This window comes from Nicotiana attenuata, chromosome 1 (assembly GCF_001879085.1).
Source record: "Nicotiana attenuata strain UT chromosome 1, NIATTr2, whole genome shotgun sequence".
In the NCBI taxonomy this organism is placed as follows: Eukaryota; Viridiplantae; Streptophyta; class Magnoliopsida; order Solanales; family Solanaceae; genus Nicotiana; species Nicotiana attenuata.
This window is the reverse complement of record NC_031989.1, coordinates 101,837,355-101,855,795: the sequence shown is the minus strand read 5'-3', so window position 1 is coordinate 101,855,795 and position 18,441 is coordinate 101,837,355. Positions and strand designations below refer to the sequence as shown.

The following is an 18,441-nucleotide window of genomic DNA, read 5'->3' as shown; positions in this document are numbered from 1 at the left end:
GATTTTTGGATCATTCAGACCTTAGTCGTTTGTTTTTGTTAAAAACACACGACTAATCTCCGATTGAGCCAAAATTCTGAAGAGTCGAGTTCCTTTACATTTTCTGGGTTTAGGCTATTCGTTTTAGGTATGATCATCTTTAATTTCTGAGTTTAATTTTCATGAAAGTTTCTTTATCTTCCTCTTATGTTCTTTGTGCCTGTTCTGTTTTTTATTTTTTTTCTCTTTTCTGCTTCTCTGGCATCCCAAATCGTCGGCATGTGTTTCGTTGTTAGTTAATTGGTGTTTTTTGAGTTTGAATTAGTTTGCATTTTTTTTAGATGAGCCTTAAATTTTTAGGACGAAAAGCCTGTTATCCGTTCAATCTTCTTCTTCCTCTTTTCTTTGAATTTTTCTGCAAAACCTTGAGTCAAACTGGGCTCAAAAGAGAGGCCTGGCCCAGATATGGCAAGCTTTGTCCCGCCTGGTGTCTTACAGTAATTAACAGGGGTATGGGGGGTAGTTTTGGGTAATCACTTAGGGAATTTTTCAATAACAGCCTTAGGAAGCTTCTTGGAAGCTGAAAATGGGTTTACTTGGCCAACAAGTCAGAAATTTAGGGACCAAGTAGCAAAAATGTTAATTGAAGAGGGGGCATTGAGTAGAAATTGAACCCTTGAGGCTGCCCTAATAGCTTGCCTATAAAGGCATTGCTAATAAGGGTTGAATGGAGAATCAAGAGATAAAAATTCAGAGAAAACAAAAACGGCTGGAAATATCTTTAGGAGTCACTGTTTCATTAAAATTCTTCTTGGATTTTTGAAGTTGGCAATTCCTGGAAGATCACTGATTGGTTTGAGTTTTGGTTTCTGACTCCTATTCCATTGCTGGGTGGAGCTATTTCTGGCTGATATTATCTCATTGTTGGTCTAGCTGCTGTTGATTGCTGTTTCCTTACTTCCTCTTTGTTTTCCTTATTTCCAGGTATTTTTTCTTCGAACCATTGTTAATCAATGATGTGCTACAAGTTGGAACATGATTGAATCTATGTAAAGATCCAAGAACATGAGTTTGAATCTAAATGGAAGCATTAGCCCTAGCTGTAATTTTGATAGATTCTGTTACCTTATGTCTTTTAATTTCCCCTGTTCTATAGTAATTTAGTCTTCACATTTGTTAGTCTGTTTATTCATGCTCAATGATCTAATGTTGTTTGGTCATTTAGAATGAATGTTTGGATTCTTGGCTCTGTAATAGTAAATGGAAGCTCATGTGTGAATGGACTGTTAAACATGTTGTAGATTGCTTGAGTATGCCAGTTGGTTTTCTGTAGCTCGAAATTAGGGGCTGTTATGATAAAATACTGCCTATTCTGCAATTTGGATTCGCATTACTTAGTTAGAAGTACCATTTAAATGGTTTATATGAGTTTGAATTCCTTGTGTTTATTTGTGAAAGTTAGCTTAAAAATTAAAGTGCAAGTATGATCCATTCCGATGTTAAAGTTGAGAGTCATGCTAAAAATAGGTGAAAACTGATTTTGAAATTGTTATTTGGATGATTAGTTGAATCAGGAATTATGTAAGTAGCTGGTATATGATAGTTGGGGGGTCTGATCGTTTTAAAATAAAAACAAAAGTTTCATTTTGTTAAATCAATCTTAATGTTTCCAGTATAGTATCAGTTGTTGAATGTTCTGAGTTGGCATAATAATGGGAAACCTGATTTCTATGTGATTTGATATGGACTCACAAGGATTCGATCCCGAGTCTCTTTTCTTCCGCTGCAATGTTTGCGAATTGGGCTTGCTATCGAGGATTGGCCCAAAGCATTTTTGAAATCGATGGTTCATTTGTCACCGCAAGTTCTTGGGTTCAGGTTTTAAAAGAAATGGACCCTTGTTTACTTATTCCGCTTTCTGAGCTTAAGCTTTAACACAAAACACCCTTTTGAATTCCGTTAGGCTTTTTCTTTAATTAAGCTAGACTGTCACAAAAGTAGACTTGAGGTGCGCCATATTAGACAATAAAAATAGTTTATGGCCCTCCCAAATCTAGTTTGAATACCCTTTAAAGTTGAAATTGAGGTGCACCATGCCAAACAAAAGTGACAATCGCTTGGCCCTCGTTTTAATTAGTTTTGATTTAATCCTTGGAATTCGAGGCACGCCACCTAGTGAAATTTCCCGTCCCTCGCAAAGTTGCAGACGCGTAGTTGCTTTAGGCGCGTCATTTTAATAATTTACCTTCCTAAACTCGGGTGCACATTTATGTGACCCAAATCCAAATCTCAACGTTAGATAAAATGTATTGCGGACTGCGGGTGCATTTATGTGACGTGGTTCGAAATATATTTTAAATGACGTTGCAATCTTCCTTTAATTAATTAAATAAAAGCGGTTGAAAAGTTAAAATTGCACATAGGTTCAACATGTTTTAAATCAGATAATATGCCAATAATAATAGTTGAGTGACCGTGCTAGAACCACGAAACTCGGGAATGCCTAACACCTTCTCCCGGGTTAACAGAATTCCTTACCCGGATTTCTGGTTCGCGGACTGTAAAACAGAGTCAATCTTTTCCTCGATTCGGGATTTGAACCGGTGACTAGGGACACCATAAATCATTCCAAGTGGCGGCTCTGATTTTTTAATTAATAAATCCCGTTTCGATTGTCCTTTAATTGGAAAAAACTCCCTTATATTATACCCTTACGGGGGTGTAGGTAAAAAGGAGGTGTGACAGCTCTGGCGACTCTGCTGGGGACAAGAACCTAGAATCTCTGGTTCAGGGTTCAGAATTCGAGCTTAGATGAATTGTTATATTTGGCTTTATCTATTATATGATTTTATTACATGCTTGGGCCTAATGTGTTAAATGTTGCTTTTACCGCTTTGATATTATCTGAACTGTATATAAACTGCTACGAAACCCTTCTCTTCTCAACTTCGGGGATGTGCTCGCTGGTCGTGACTCCCTATTCTGTTAGTGTCATACCTTGAAATAAGAAAGAGGCTCGGACAAGTTACTAAGCCGGATGGCCTTTTGGTTCCCGGTACATAGCCCCCTCCTCGGCTCGAGTTGTCCGCTCGGGTATACAACTCTAGAACAAATACCCAGGTTTTGAACCTAGAATAACTCAGCCTCATGCCGGATCCCTAGTAGGAACGTTTGTTTGCATCATGTTCATTTGACTTTGGAGACTCAACACAGGGGTTGGGTCTGTCTAGGACAGGTGTACCCGAAATGAAAAGACCATTCTGATGCATCCTATGTGCTACATGTTGCAATTTTCAAGGGTAAAAGGGTCATTTGGCGAACCGATGATAGTTGAGGACAAATGAAAAAGAGGAAAAAAGAAGGGAAAAAGGAAAAAAAGAGGGTGAAGTGTGAAAATAAAGCAAGTAGGGCCCAGTTATGTTTTTTGTTATATTTTTATTAAGAAAAAGTCAAAAAAAAAAGCATGAAAAATTCAAAAAGATTTTGCACTTTTTTATCATTTTTCAAAAAATCAAAAATAAAAAAAAAAGGAAAAAAAATCCAAAAAGAGTTTGCATGTTTCATCATTTTCAAGGAAAAGACAAAAAATATGTTTTCTCTAAATTAGTTATTTTTTTTAAATTCTCGCCCGTATCCAATCTGCCCGAACTACGCATACCTGATTCTCGTCTCTCGGGGCGTGATACGTAGGCAACCCACATAGGGTCCGGTCTTCCTAGTAAATCTTAGGTTCTTGGCTTTGCAGGGTCTTAGCCAAATTTTGCACTTCTAGCCACCTTCTGGCTAAATAAGTCATTTTGCAAAAATAGCCTCAATCATGTCTTGCATGTGTCTAGTAGGGAATGTTATTGCCTCACATAGTATTGGTTTAAGTTTTCTCATACAGGTGTGGATTTACTTATCGGAGTTTGAGCATGACATACACCCCAGGATCACTACATTCAGGAGCTGCTCGAGGAGCCATTTTATGTTTTTGAGTCAATTGTTCATGTTTTACTTTTTAGTCCTGTATAGTGGCATTCAGTCTTTTAGGTGATGTCAGAGTTTGTAATAGTCTAGTTGGGTTTGCCTAGTCTTTTGTTATTGTATTTTTTATTTGTATTTGGAGATGTGTAACAAGTCAAAAAATCCCCCCCCAAAAAAGGAGAAATTTTGCGTTTTTATATTTTCGTTATAGGTTTTCTTTAGAATACTAATTCTAGAAATGAAAAAAAATTCCTTTGAGGTGATTTTTCCTTTAGGCAATTAATATCAAACTAAAAATTGTTTTTATGTTTTCTTTAGTATATTAAGACTAAAAATTCTCAAAAAAAAAAAGAGAATTTTCTTTTAGTACCTCTTTAAAGAGTTTTCTTTAAGGTATTAATTTCAAAAATCCAAAAAGATTTTCTTTTGAGGTTCTTCTTTGGGAAACTAATGAAAAATAAAAATAAAAATCCTTTTATTTTCATTAGAACTTTAGGACATTGTACATAGAAGAAAATAAAACAACATGATTTCCTTCCTAAAAAAAAAAAGTCAAAAAATATTTTTCTCTTCTAGGATTTTTCCTTAATAGAGAATTTGTGTCAAAAAAAAATTCGTTAAGCTTGAGTTTAGAATAGGTTATAAAACATTAAATCTAGAAAAAAAAAGAAAAAAAAAGGAAAGATTTGTTTCTTTTATTTCCTTTATCTCGTCAGAGTAGTCATTAAGAAAAAAAAATGAGGAAGTTAGTTTGTTTACTTTATTCCCGATCTTCCAGAACTACGCAAAGATCTGATTCATGCGGCGTCATGATACGTAGGCAACCTACATAGGGTTCGATCGAATCACTTTTTTTTATTATTAAGAAAAATAAAAGAAAAAAAAAGAAAAAGAAAAAAAAAGGAAAAAGAAAAACAGATGAAATCATGGGATGTGAGAAATGAGATGGAAGAAAAAGAGCGATAATTAGAAGGAAAAAGAGGAAGGAAAAATGAGCAAGCAAGTGCTAGAAAAGCAAAGAAAAGAGAGGTTGAACTGAACAAATTGGGATGATGCCAACTGACCTTTGTACCCTCGAAGTCATTTTAGAACCAATAACTGTGGCTAGGTGCAATGCACGTAAAGTGAGATTATCTTATGTTAAATGCCCTAACGCTAACGTGATGGCTTCATTTTGTTATACTCATACCAGAAAGGTGGTTGGTTTGTGGTTTTTGAAGTGGTAACTCTTCGCTACAATATAAAGTTAAAAGGCAATGGCAGACAACAACAGAACTGAGTTGGTTGATACGGGTGCCCAAAAGAAATTATTTGAACAGGACAATAGGTTGGTTGAAGAGGTGAGGATGTTAAGACAACACATGGCGGACATGTATCAGGCTTGGATGACTGGGAAGGCACCACCCCCGTCACCACCTAGCTTCATAGATGCCACCCTTACCCAAGCTCCGGACACAATGCCAGATGATCCTCCATACTTTCCAGATACACCCGCTTATCACAGCTTTCTCAACCACCATAGTATCTCCTCTCCCCAAAATTGCCCTCCTGTCATATCCGCTATTCCCAACAATGAATACTCACTCAAAGCCCATGATGTCCAATATTACCCCTCAAAGGTTGCCCACAAGGTTCTTGATTCATACAGAAGAGCTCCCGGAATGAGCTCCATGCTGAAAATGAAAAAGTCACAGGAAGAGAAGGGCGAGATGGGATACCCAGGAGGCTGAAAGGAATAGAACAGTCCATAAGGAACAAGCAAGGAATGGGAGACCAGGGTAGCATGGCGTGCAAAGAACTGTCTGTGTCCCCTGACGTCTGCCTGCCCGCGGGATTTAAAGTGCCACAATTTAACTTGTATGATGGGTGTGGAGATCTGGTAGCCCACCTAAGGGTCTATTGCAGTGAAATGAGAAGCGTTGGAGAGAAAGATGATCTATTGATAGCATATTTCAGTAAGAGCCTGACTGGGGCAGCTTTGGACTGGCATACTCGTCAAGATGTTGGTAAGTGTCCTACATTGGGTGACATGGATCAAGATTTTGTTCGATACTTTCAATACAAATCAGGCGTTACCCCGAACCGCTCCTCCCTATCTAAAAGGGAAAAGAAGCCGGAGGAAATCTTTAGGGAGTTTGGGCTCAGATGGAGGGAGCAAGCTGCTCGAGTCAGTACCCCGATTGGTGAAGAAGAAATGGTTGAGCTGTTCCTACAAGCCCAGGGGCACACCTACTTCAGTCATTTGATCCCGGCCTTGGGAAAGCCTTTCAGTGATGGTTTAAAAATGGGGGAGATGGTAGAAGAGGGAATCAAGTCAGGAAAAATCATGAGTTGTTCGGCATCGAAAGATACTATGAAAGACATTCAGAACATCCCAATAAGTTTGGGTGGAAGAAAGAGAAATAGAAAAGATGATCCGCTGGGCATTCCTGCTCAACACTTTCAGCCTCGACATCGGTCCCATGGATATCCTTGCGCACCAGATGACCCTCCCCAATGTTACTTCTCTCCACAGAACTCCCAAAGTCGTACATCACTTTCCCAATACCTAGCTCCACAAAATGCCTATCCACCCCACGAGCCTACCGAAACCCCCCCGGATCAGGTTTCCGTCCCAATCAAGCATTTAAGAACAAGAGGTTGCAGAAGAAGAAAACCTTCACTCCATTGGGAGAGTCATATGCCAGTCTGTTCCAGAGGCTAAGGAAAGTGGACATGTTGAAGCCGATCCAGATAAAAATGCCAAACCCTCTTCCAAAGAAGCTTGATTTTTCTCAAAGGTGCGCATATTGCTCAGGTGCCCCGGGGCATGACATAGAGAAGTGTTGGAATCTGAAGAAAGCAATTCAGAAGCTTATTGATGCAGGTGACATTGTCATGCAAAATCCAGATACAGCAGACACTAGCCAAAGTCAATCGCCTGTGCATAATGAGACGCATATGGTGGGTATGATTTATTTTGTAAAGGAATATGAGAATTCTTCTGAGATCCTTGGAGGTCCACGTGCTACTAAGCTTTCAGCGCTATCAGAGGTTGATCCTAAGAACAAGCGAGAAAAGGGAACCGAAAAGCAATTTGTTAAGAACAATGTGATGAAGACTTGTGAAGGTCCTAGTATTGTTGATACAGAAGTCAGTGGCTAAGATGTTGAGCTTGGTGATTGGAAAGATGCTCCTTTCTTGTTTAGCCAGGTAGGAGTTTTGGTGGTTTAGTTTGTTGTCATTTCTGTTGTCCGGGTTATTTCAGGGTTGTAATCCGGATATTGTCTTGTGACTCAAACCCTTCTATCCTTTATTTTACCTACTTTGTTTAGTCGTAGTAGTTCGTTCAGTGTTGTCTAGGCTTGTTCCAAGGTTGTAACCCCAGTTCAGTTCGCTTGTTTTGTTGTTCGAACCCTTTCACCATCCTTCTAATGCAATTTTTTGTTTTCTATTATTTCCAGCCATTTTTATTAGTTTTCTTTTCCTTTTATAGTCCTTTCCTTGTCGACTCTAGTGACATGACATGCACGCGTAATTCTCAGCCTGGTCTTAAAAAAGTCAGTTTAGTCATGAAGCAATGAAACAATTTTGAAGATGATAGGGACATTTGAGGGAAATAAGTAAAGGCATTTTGAGATCACTTCAAACCCGAATTATGTGAAACTGAGGCAGATAGAACATAAAGAAACACTATTAAAATGCATCATGCTACATCAGTTTGAAGCTAACCGCAGGTTTGCCCCAAATTGGTAGGGGTCGTTCGTGGTAACGAAGAGTGTTGTCCAACGGTGCTTTAACATTGACAAATGTAGAAGGCGAATGTGTGGATATGGTTATCAAGTATGGTACAATCAAAAGATGTTACAAATGTTTTCTGTGGTTTGTTTAATTGTGTTGTTTGTAGTTGGCATGTTTTGAAGATTGGAATGACGAAGGCATTTTGTTCTGCTATCTAAACACCTTATCCTTCGTTACTCCTTTGAGCCTTATTTATTTTCTTTCGTATCCCTCTTTCGGAATCATTAGCAAAGATCAGAAACACAAGCGTGAAAGATAAGTAAAGGAAAAAGAGAAAAGAAAAAGAATGAAAAGAGAGAGAAAAGAAAAAAAAGAAAGAAGAAAAAGAGAAGAAAAAGAAAAAGAAAAAGAAAACAAAACAACAAAGAGAAAAGGAAGAAAGAAAAGAAAAGAAGAGAAAGAGGACGAAAAAGAAAAAAAAAATCACAGCAACAAAGTAATTTCTATGACATGAACTACTTTCGACCTGATTCCTTTTAAGGATACGTAGGCAGCCTCACGGTTCGGTCCCATCAAAATAAAAATCCAAAAGTCCCCAAGCAAGAAACTGGGGCAGAAGTTGTGGTTGTTGTAAGAAATCTGATTCTGAAAGTTGTAATTTTGAACCCACTTGAATTGTTTTGAGCCTTTGATACCCTTTCTTTCTAACCCTATCCAAAAGCCCACGTTATGGTCCAAAGAAAGACCTTCTGATCAGTCTTCGAGAGATGCCAAGTCGAGCAAGTAGAGGTGATTCATGTCAGGGGCAACACTCCGGTCCAAGCAGGAAAAATAATAAAAATGAGAGAGTCTTATTGGTGAAAACCCTCACGGGCACCGTAAGGCGACGGGAGCTGAGAGAAATCAAAAATGAGAGAGCCTTATTGGTGAAAACCTTCACGGGCACCTTGAGGCGACTGTAAGTTGAGAGAAATAACAAAATGAGAGAGGCTTGATGGTGAAAACCCTTCGGGCACTACAAGTCGAATAAGGATTGTGAATCAGATTGGATAATTGGAGCATTGAAGCCCAGTTTCACGGTTTAGGGGTATAACAGGAGTTGAACATCAGACTTGCTTGACAGAATTGGCCACAGGTGCATGTCATGGTCATTAGAGTTGGTATCCACATCTGATAGGTTTCTACTTTGTAGTTTTCTTGGGAATCATCTCTTTCCATTGTACTTTACTCTGTTTCTTCTGTCCTGTTTACTTCCTCTTTCCGAGTCAGTTTGGTCATAACAAGTGAGAAATGACTTTAAAATTTGCCACCAGCTTTCCAACGGCACAAAACGGGATCTGGTTAGCACATCAAAGTGTCATAAGTCAGGAAAGAACAACAAGCGCACTGAGCTGGTAACAATCAACATGTTTTTGGATCCTTGCGAAATACTAAGGTTTGGTACATATCAATTCATGGACAATGTAATAGATGGGGTGGGGGAGGGGTGTTAGGTGAACGTATCAAAGGTATTTTCTGTGGTAAGATTGACAAAAGGTGTTTAGCCAGTGACAAGCGAGGTCTTCCAAGCAGAAATCAAAGTTATCGTGGCAAGTGAAGGAGCAACAGACATCAAGGCCAAGGCCAGTGGTTTAAGTCAAGAAAGAACAACATACACACTGAGGGGGTGGCAATTGACGTGCCTTGGGATTCATGTGAAACACAAAGGTTGGTAAATGTCAGTTCATGAGCGATGCAACAGATAGAGGGAATTGGGTCTGAACGGAGAAGGGGTATTTTCTGTGACAAGGACGGCAGAGAAAGTGGTTAGTCAATAAACAAGCAAGGTCTTCGAGTGGAAATCAGTTATCATGGGAAGTGAATGAGCAATCGCCCTCAAAGTCACGGCCACAAACCAACCACCATATTTTTTAAACTGACAAGATTTTTCTTTGATTTGAAACAGGGGCAGAAAATCTCGTTTGTTTCGGAGAAACCCACCGTAAGGAAAGGCAAGCACCAGACAGGTATGACCGTAAATTTTCAAGCCCCTCCTAGAAAATGGGACCTAGTTTAAAATTCAAAACATTCATGAGTAGCATAATCTAGCATAAATATACCCCAAGGAATATAAGTTGGTTTCAAAGTTTTCATGTTTAGGATAGGATCCAATTAGGAGTTTTCAGGACCCTCCTGGAAAATGGGACCTAGTTTAAAAACCGAAACAATCATAAGTAGAAAGATCTAGCATAAATATACCCCAAGAATTATAAGTTGGTTTCAAAGTTTGCATGTTTGAGATAGGATTCAATTAGGATTTTTCAGGACCCTCCTGGAAAAAGGGACTTTGTTTAAAATTCAAAACAATCGTGAGTAGCAAGATCTAGCATAAATGTACCCCAAAAGAATATAAGTTGGTCTCAAAATTTTCATTCTGGAGATAAAATTCAGTTAGGAGTTGTCAGGACCCTCCTGGAAAATGGGACTTAGTTAAAATTCAAAACAATCATGAGTAGCAAGATCTAGCATAAATGTACCCCAAAGGAATATAAGTTGGTTTCAAAGTTTTCGTTCTTAAGATAGGATTCAATTAGGAGTTGTCAGGACCCTCCTGAATAATGGGACCTAGCTTTAAGATTTCCATTAGATAACAAGATGTAGCGTAAGTTCTGTTGTAGGGTAGTATAATTCAGCCAAAAAATTATCACTCTTAAGATACGACTTGATTTTTGATTTTCAGGACCCTCCTGGAAAAGGGGACCTAGTTTAAAATTCAAAACAATCATGAGTAGTAAGATCTAGCATAAATGTACCCAAAAGGAATATAAGTTGGTTTCAAAGTTTTCGTTCTTAAGATAGGATTCAATTAGGAGTTGTCAGGACCGTCCTGAATAATGGGACCTAGCTTTAAGATTTCCATTAGATAACAAGATGTAGCGTAAGTTCTGTTGTAGGGTAGTATAATTCAGCCGTAAAATTGTCACTCTTAAGATAAGACTTGATTTTTGATTTTCAGGACCCTCCTGGAAAATGGGACNAAATTTCAAAACAATCATGAGTAGCATAATTTAGCATAAATATACCCCAAAGGAATATAAGTTGGCTTCAAAGTTTGCATGTTTAAGATAGGATTCAATTAGGAGTTTTTAGGACCCAAAATGGGACTTAGTTAAAATTCAAAACAATCATGAGTAGCAAGATCTAGCATAAATGTACCCCAAAAGAATATAAGTTGGTCTCAAAATTTTCATTCTGGAGATAGAATTCAGTTAGGAGTTGTCAGGACCCTCCTGGAAAATGGGACCAAGTTTAAAATTCAAAACAATCATGAGTAGCAAAGTCTAGCATAAATGTACTCCCAAAGGAATATAAGTTGGTTTCAAGGTTTTCAGTCTTAATATAGGATTCAATTAGGAGTTGTTAGGACCCTCCTGAATAATGGGACCTAGCTTTAAGATTTCCATTAGATAACAAGATGTAGCGTAAGTTCTGTTGTAGGGTAGTATAATTCAGCCGTAAAATTGTCACTCTTAAGATAAGACTTGATTTTTGATTTTCAGGACCCTCCTGGAAAATGGGACTTAGTTTAAAATTCAAAACAATCATGAGTGATCTAGCATAAATGTACCCCAAAAGAATATAAGTTGGTCTCAAAATTTTCATTCTGGAGATAGAATTCAGTTAGGAGTTGTCAGGACCCTCCTGGAAAATGGGACCTAGTTTAAAATTCAGAAACAATCATGAGTAGCAAAATCTAGCATAAATGTACCCCAAAAGGAATATAAGTTGGTTTCAAAGTTTTCACGCTTGAGATAGGATTCAATTAGGGGTTTTCAGGACCCTCCTGGATAATAGGATGTAGTTTTAAGACCCTCCTAGATAACAAGATTTAGCGGAAGTCACACTTTTAGAAGATATAATTTAGATTTAAAACCGTCGTTTAATTAAGAGTTGTCAGGACCCCCCTGGATAATAGGACCTAGATTTCAAATTCTTATTAATATTTGGTAACACGAGTCAGTTTAACACTCACATATGCGCCCAGCTACCAAACTGGGGCAGAAAATCTTCTTTGTCTTGTCTATTTTTTGANGCAATCAGGCGCCCACCTGGAGAGCAAGGGAATACAGTTCAAGTTTCAGCAATCAGGCGCCCACCTGGAGAGCAAGGGAGTACAGTTCAAGATCTAGCTTTCAAATTCTTAGAATATTTGGTAACATGATTCAGTTTAACACTCACTTATGTGCCCAGCTACCAAACTGGGGCAAAAAATTTTCTTTGTTTTGTCTATTTTTTTTTAAATCAGGTACCCACTTGGAGAACAGGGAGAAGCAGTTCAAGTTTTAGCAATCAGGCGCCCACCTGGAGAGCAAGGGAATACAGTTCAAGTTTCAGCAATCAGGCGCCCACCTGGAGAGCAAGGGAATACAATTCAAGTTTCAGCAATCAGGCGCCCACCTGGAGAGCACGTGAATACAATTCAAGTTCAGCAGTCAGGCACCCACCTGGAGAGCACGGGAATACAATTCAAGTTCAGCAGTCAGGAGCCCACCTGGAGAGCACGGGAATGCAGTTCAAGTTCAGCAGTCAGGCGTCCACCTGGAGAAAGGGAAAGCATCTCAAAATACAGTTCGAGTTCAGCAGTTAGGCGTCCACCTGGAGAAAGGGAAAGCACCTCAAAGTACAATTCGAGTTCAGCAATCAGGCGTCCACCTGAAGAAAGGGAAAACATCTCAGATTATAATTCAAGTCGGCAACAAAGGGATTTCACAGGGAGAATACAAGTCAACATGGCAACAAGAGCTGCAAGATCAAGTTTGAAGATATAGATGGGATTTCTTGCAATTCATAGATCATAGTTTAGTCTAGCTTCTTTTATTTTGACATGGTGTAATAAGCGGTTCAGTAAGCAGTAGCAGCAGCAGCAACAACAACAGTGAAATCACAGCTTCATGGTAGTCCCAGCTACCAAACATTCCCGAACTACACTGACCTGATTCCGTTATAGCCAAGGATATGTAGGCAACCTCGGAAGTACGGTGCGGTCAAATCTTTCAAAAATGCTTCCCACGGAGTATTCAAACGGGCAAAAATCGCTCCTATCCGCTCACTTTATCTTTGCCCGAAAACTCTTCGTGTTTCCGAGCAAAGAGGGGCAGCTGTGAATACGTGATTTTTGCCCTATATGAATTAATCCCATAAATTCAAAACAAAATAATTTTTCCCATTGCTTGCAATTTTGTGGATTTTTGTGGCATTTTTCTGTCAATTGTTTGCATTTGTCTGTGCATGTTTATTTTATTTAATTAATGAAAAATACAAAAAAATATGTTGCATTTACATTTAGGATTTAATTTAACATTTTAGGATTAATTAGCAAATTAATTGTTTTATAAAATGGGAAAAATCAAAAAATTATTTAATTTGCACCCTTTAATTTTAATCTTGCATTTTGGGTAGTTTTTCTTTTTAATTTGGGTTTTAATGATTTGTGATAATTATTGTTTGGAATTAATTAGTGTTTTGATAGGCTAATTTGATTTAGTCATTGAATTTAGGATTTTATTTCTTTAATTTAATTTTGAAAAAAAAAGAGAGAAAATTAGAATGAAGAAAAATGAAAAGAGATATAAAAAGAGATGGGAGTTCAGATTTTTGGGCTAAATCCCTTTGATTTTTTAAGCCCAGTTTGAATCCCTCTTGATTTCCCCTCCCATACCCGTTCAATTGATCCCAAACCCGGCCCAAAACCCACCCTTACCCGGTCCATTCCCCCACTAACAAAACGACCACGTCTAGATAAGCTAGGTGATCTGGGCCGTCTAGGTTCTTTTGATCTAATGGTTGGCATCTGGGGGGGGGGGGGGCTTTAATATTTAACTGTCCGAAAATCTCACCCCCCCTTCTTTCATCGTCTCCCTCACTTCCACTCTCAAACTCAGAGACTCCTTATAACCCTAGATGCCGCCCCTAAATTCCCACAATCACCGGTGGCGGCACCACCACCAAACGGCCCCAAACTAACACCCCATGACCCCCTCGCTCCCCTCATTCCAAATTCCCATCCCGTTTACCTCGAATCCAGCCTGAGCGGTTCGAATCTTCGATTGAAGGTTTGACCTAAAAACCCTAAATCCCCAAATCCTCCTATTCAAGGTCCCTGTGAAGATTTCTGGATCATTCAGACCTTAGTCGTTTGTTTTTGTTAAAAACACACGACTAATCTCCGATTGAGTCGAAATTCCAAAAAGTCGAGTTCCTTTGCATTTTCTGGGTTTAGGGTGTTCGTTTTAGGTATGATCATCTTTAATTTCTGAGTTTAATTTTCATGAAAGTCTCTTTATCTTCCTCTTATGTTCTTTGTGCCTGTTCTAATTTTTATTTTTTTCTTCTCTTTTCTGCTTCTCTGGCATCCCAAATCGTCGCATGTGTTTCGTTGTTAGTTAATTGGTGTTTTTTGAGTTTGTATTAGTTTGCATTTTTTTAAGATGAGCCTTAAATTTTTAGGACGAAAAGCCTGTTGTCCGTTCAGTCTTCTTCTTCCTCTTTTTCTTTGAATTTTTTTGCAAGACCTTGAGTCAAACTAGGCTCAAAAGAGAGGCCTGGCCCAGAGATGGCAAGCTTTGACCCGCCTGGTGTCTTACAGTAATTAACAGGGGTATGGGGGTAGTTTTGGGTAATCACTTAGGGAATCTTTCAATAACAGCCTTAGGAAGCTTCTTGGAAGCTGAAAATAGGTTTACTTGGCCAACAAGTCAGAAATTTAGGGACCAAGTAGCAAAAATATTAATTGAAGAGGGGGCATTGAGTAGAAATTGAACCCTTGAGGCTGCCCTAATAGCTTGCCTATAAAGGCATTACTAATAAGGGTTGAATGGAGAATCAAGAGATAAAAATTCAGAGAAAACAAAAACGGCTGGAAATTTCTTTAGGAGTCACTGTTTCATTAAAATTCTTCTTGGATTTTTGAAGTTGGCAATTCCTGGAAGATCACTGATTCTCTTTTGGGGTTTAAAATGGACTGAATCTGGTTTTGTTGAAGAGTTTTGGTTTGATTTTTGATTTCTGACTCCTATTCCATTGCTGGGTGGAGCTATTTCTGGCTGATATTATCTCATTGTTGGTCTAGCTGCTGTTGATTGCTGTTTCCTTACTCCCTCTTTGTTTTCCTTATTTCCATGTATATTTTCTTTGAACCATTGTTAATCAATGGTGTGCTACAAGTTGGAACATGATTGAATCTATGTAAAGATCCAAGAACATGAGTTTGAATCTAAATGGAAGCATTAGCCCTAGCTGTAATTTTGATAGATTCTGTTACCTTATGTCTTTTGATTTCCCCTGTTCTATAGTAATTTAGTCTTCAAATGTGTTAGTCTGTTTATTCATGCTCAATGGTCTAAGGTTGTTTGGTCATTTAGAATGAATGTTTGGATTCTTAGTCTGTTTATTCATGCTCAATGGTCTAAGGTTGTTTGGTCATTTAGAATGAATGTTTGGATTCTTGTCTCTGTAATAGTAAATGAAGCTCATGTGTGAATGGACTGTCAAACATGCTGTAGATTGCTTGAGTATGCCAGTTGGTTTTCTGTAGCTCGAAATTAGGGGTTGTTATGATAAAATACTGCCTATTCTGCAATTTGGATTCGCATTACTTAGTTAGAAGTACCATTTAAATGGTTTATATGAGTTTGAATTCCTTGTGTTTATTTGTGAAAGTTAGCTTAAAAATTAAAGTGCAAGTATGATCCATTCTGATGTTAAAGTTGAGAGTCATGCTAAAAATAGGTGAAAACTGATTTTGAAATTGTTATTTGGATGATTAGTTGAATCAGGAATTATGTAAGTAGCTAGTATATGATAGGTTGGGGGGGGGGGGGGGGGTCTGACCGTTTTAAAATAAAACAAAAGTTTCATTTTGTTAAATCAATCTTAATGTTTCCAGTATAGTATCAATTGTTGAATGTTCTGAGTTGGCATAATAATGGGAAACTTGATTTCAATGTGATTTGATATGGACTCACAAGGATTCGATCCCGAGTCTCTTTTCTTCCGCTGCAATGTTTGCGAACTGGGCTTGCTATCGAGGATTGGCCCAAAGCATTTTTGAAATCGATGGTTCATTTGTCATCGCAAGTTCTTGGGTTCAGGTTTTAAAAGAAATGGACCCTTGTTTACTTATTTCGCTTTCTGAGCTTAAGCTTTAACACAGAACACCCTTTTGAATTCCGTTAGGCTTTTTCTTTAATTAAGCTAGACTGTCACAAAAGTAGATTTGAGGTGCGCCATATTAGACAATAAAAATAGTTTATGGACCTCCCAAATCTAGTTTGAATACCCTTTAAAGTTGAAATTGAGGTGCGCCATGCCAAACAAAAATGACAATCACTTGGCCCTCGTTTTAATTAGTTTTGATTTAATCCTTGGAATTGGAGGCGCGCCACCTAGTGAAATTTCCTGTCCCTCGCAAAGTTGCAAACGCGTAGTTGCTTTAGGCGCGTCATTTTAATAATTTACCTTGCTAAACTCGGGTGCACATTTATGTGACCCAAATCCAAATCTCAACGTTAGATAAAATGTGTTGCGGACTGCGGGTGCATTTATGTGACGTGGTTCGAAATATATTTTAAATGACGTTGCAATCTTCCTTTAATTAATTAAATAAAAGCGGTTGAAAAGTTAAAATTTCACATAGGTTCAACATGTTTTAAATCAGATAATATGCCATAATAACAGTTGCGCGACCGAGCTAGAACAACGGAACTCGGGAATGCCTAACACTTTCTCCCGGGTTAACAAAATTTCTTACCCTGATTTCTGGTTCGCGGACTGTAAAACAGAGTCAATCTTTTCCTCGATTCGGGATTTGAACCGGTGACTTGGGACACCATAAATCATCCCAAGTGGCGACTTTGATTTTTTAATAAATAAATCCCGTTTCGATCGTCCTTTAATTGGAAAAAACTCCCTTATATTATACCCTTACGGGGGTGCAGGTAAAAAGGAGGTGTGACACATAGTATGCCCGATCAACGTATTTTTTTGTTTTACGCCCGGTAACTCTTCCTCAGCCAGGCTTGGGCAGAAGAGTAGAGCAAGTATTAGTATCATAATAAAAAATCCTTCCTCATCATTGCTCGCGGCAATTGTGACCTCTCGGGAGAATCGATGACTGCATCTTTGATGCAGTGCTAGTACATCTGTGACTTCTTAATTGGCTAGTTGTAAATAGACCAGGCTATGGAACAAAGGATTATCTAGGACCTAGACCAAGGTATTGATGGTGATTTTATAATCTCGCAGAACAGAATGTGATACGATGAGATAGAATGCAATAGAAATAAAGACAAGGAACGGGTTACCTACTCTTAACGGGCAAAGCAAGCCCCTTTATTCTGAATTCTTTAATTTAGAATCAATCTAATATCCCCAAATAGGATTCGAACCTACGACCAATCGGTTAACAGCCGACCGCTCTACCACTAAGCTACTGAGGAACAACACGAGATTCGATCTCATAGAGTTCAATTCCCGTTCCTAACCCATGATAAATATAAGCTCGAAGCTTCCTTCGTAACTCCCGGAACTTCTTCGTAGTGGCTCCCTTATATGCCTCATTTCAGAGGGAAACTCAAAGTGGCTCTATTTCATTATATTCCATCCATATCCCAATTCCATTCATTTTATATCCCTTATGTGTCACTGACAAAACAGATTTCGTTTCTTGTCTATCTCTTTCTATTTCTTTTCTATATATGGAAAGTTCAAAAATCATCATATAATAATCCAGAAATTGCAATTGAAAAGAAATAAGGGAGGTTTGTGATGATTTTTCAATCTTTTCTACTAGGTAATCTAGTATCCTTATGCATGAAGATAATCAATTCGGTCGTTGTGTTCGGACTCTATTATGGTTTCTGAACACATTCTCCATAGGGCCCTCTTATCTCTTCCTTCTTCGATCTATGGTTATGGAAGAAGGAACCGAGAAGAAGGTATCAGCAACAACTGGTTTTATTACGGGACATCTCATGATGTTCATATCGATCTATTATGCGCCTCCACATCTAGCATTGGGTAGACCTCATACAATAACTCTCCTAGCTCTACCATATCTTTTGTTTCATTTCTTCTAGAACAATCACAAACACTTTTTTGATTATGGATCTACTACCAGAAATTCAATGTGTATTCCTGAATAATCTCATTTTGCCAAGTTCAATGTTGTCACGGCCCGGTATTCCAACCAACGGGACCGTGATAGCGCCTAACATCACACTCGCTAGGCAAGCCAATGTTAGAGTTTTACTGACCATTTTCCTTTACATTTCATTGGTTAAAATTTAACAAGCTAGAACAGGTAGAATTAAATGCGGAAGTAAGTAAATAACCTTTATATCCTTATACTATTACCAATAACATTGCTATTACTACCCAGAATCCGGTGTCATAATCCACGAACATACTATGATTTTTTACAAATATCGGTCCGAAAGAAATTACATCTGTTGTGGAAATAAATAAAACAACACTATAGAGATGTAGAAGGGGACGCCAGGCCTGCGGACGCCAATAGGACTACCTTGGGTCTTCTAACTGTGAAATCTGAAGCCAATCTCTCAATCAGCCACTACCAGATCCAAAATTTGCACAGAAAGTGCAGAGTGCAGTATCAGTACAACCGACCCCATGTACTGGTAAGTGCCAAGCCTAACCTCGACGAGACAATTATAATATAACCTGCATACAGTGCATAATAAAGCAGAAAGAAAAACGGAATAAAATAAAATAGTAACT

At 38.4% G+C, this 18,441-nt stretch overlaps 1 non-coding gene across 1 annotated transcript; it reads right to left on the bottom strand.

Moving 5' to 3' along the window:
• Nucleotides 17,070-17,141, bottom strand: TRNAN-GUU. Its single transcript has one exon. It is a non-coding gene; the product is annotated as a tRNA-Asn (tRNA).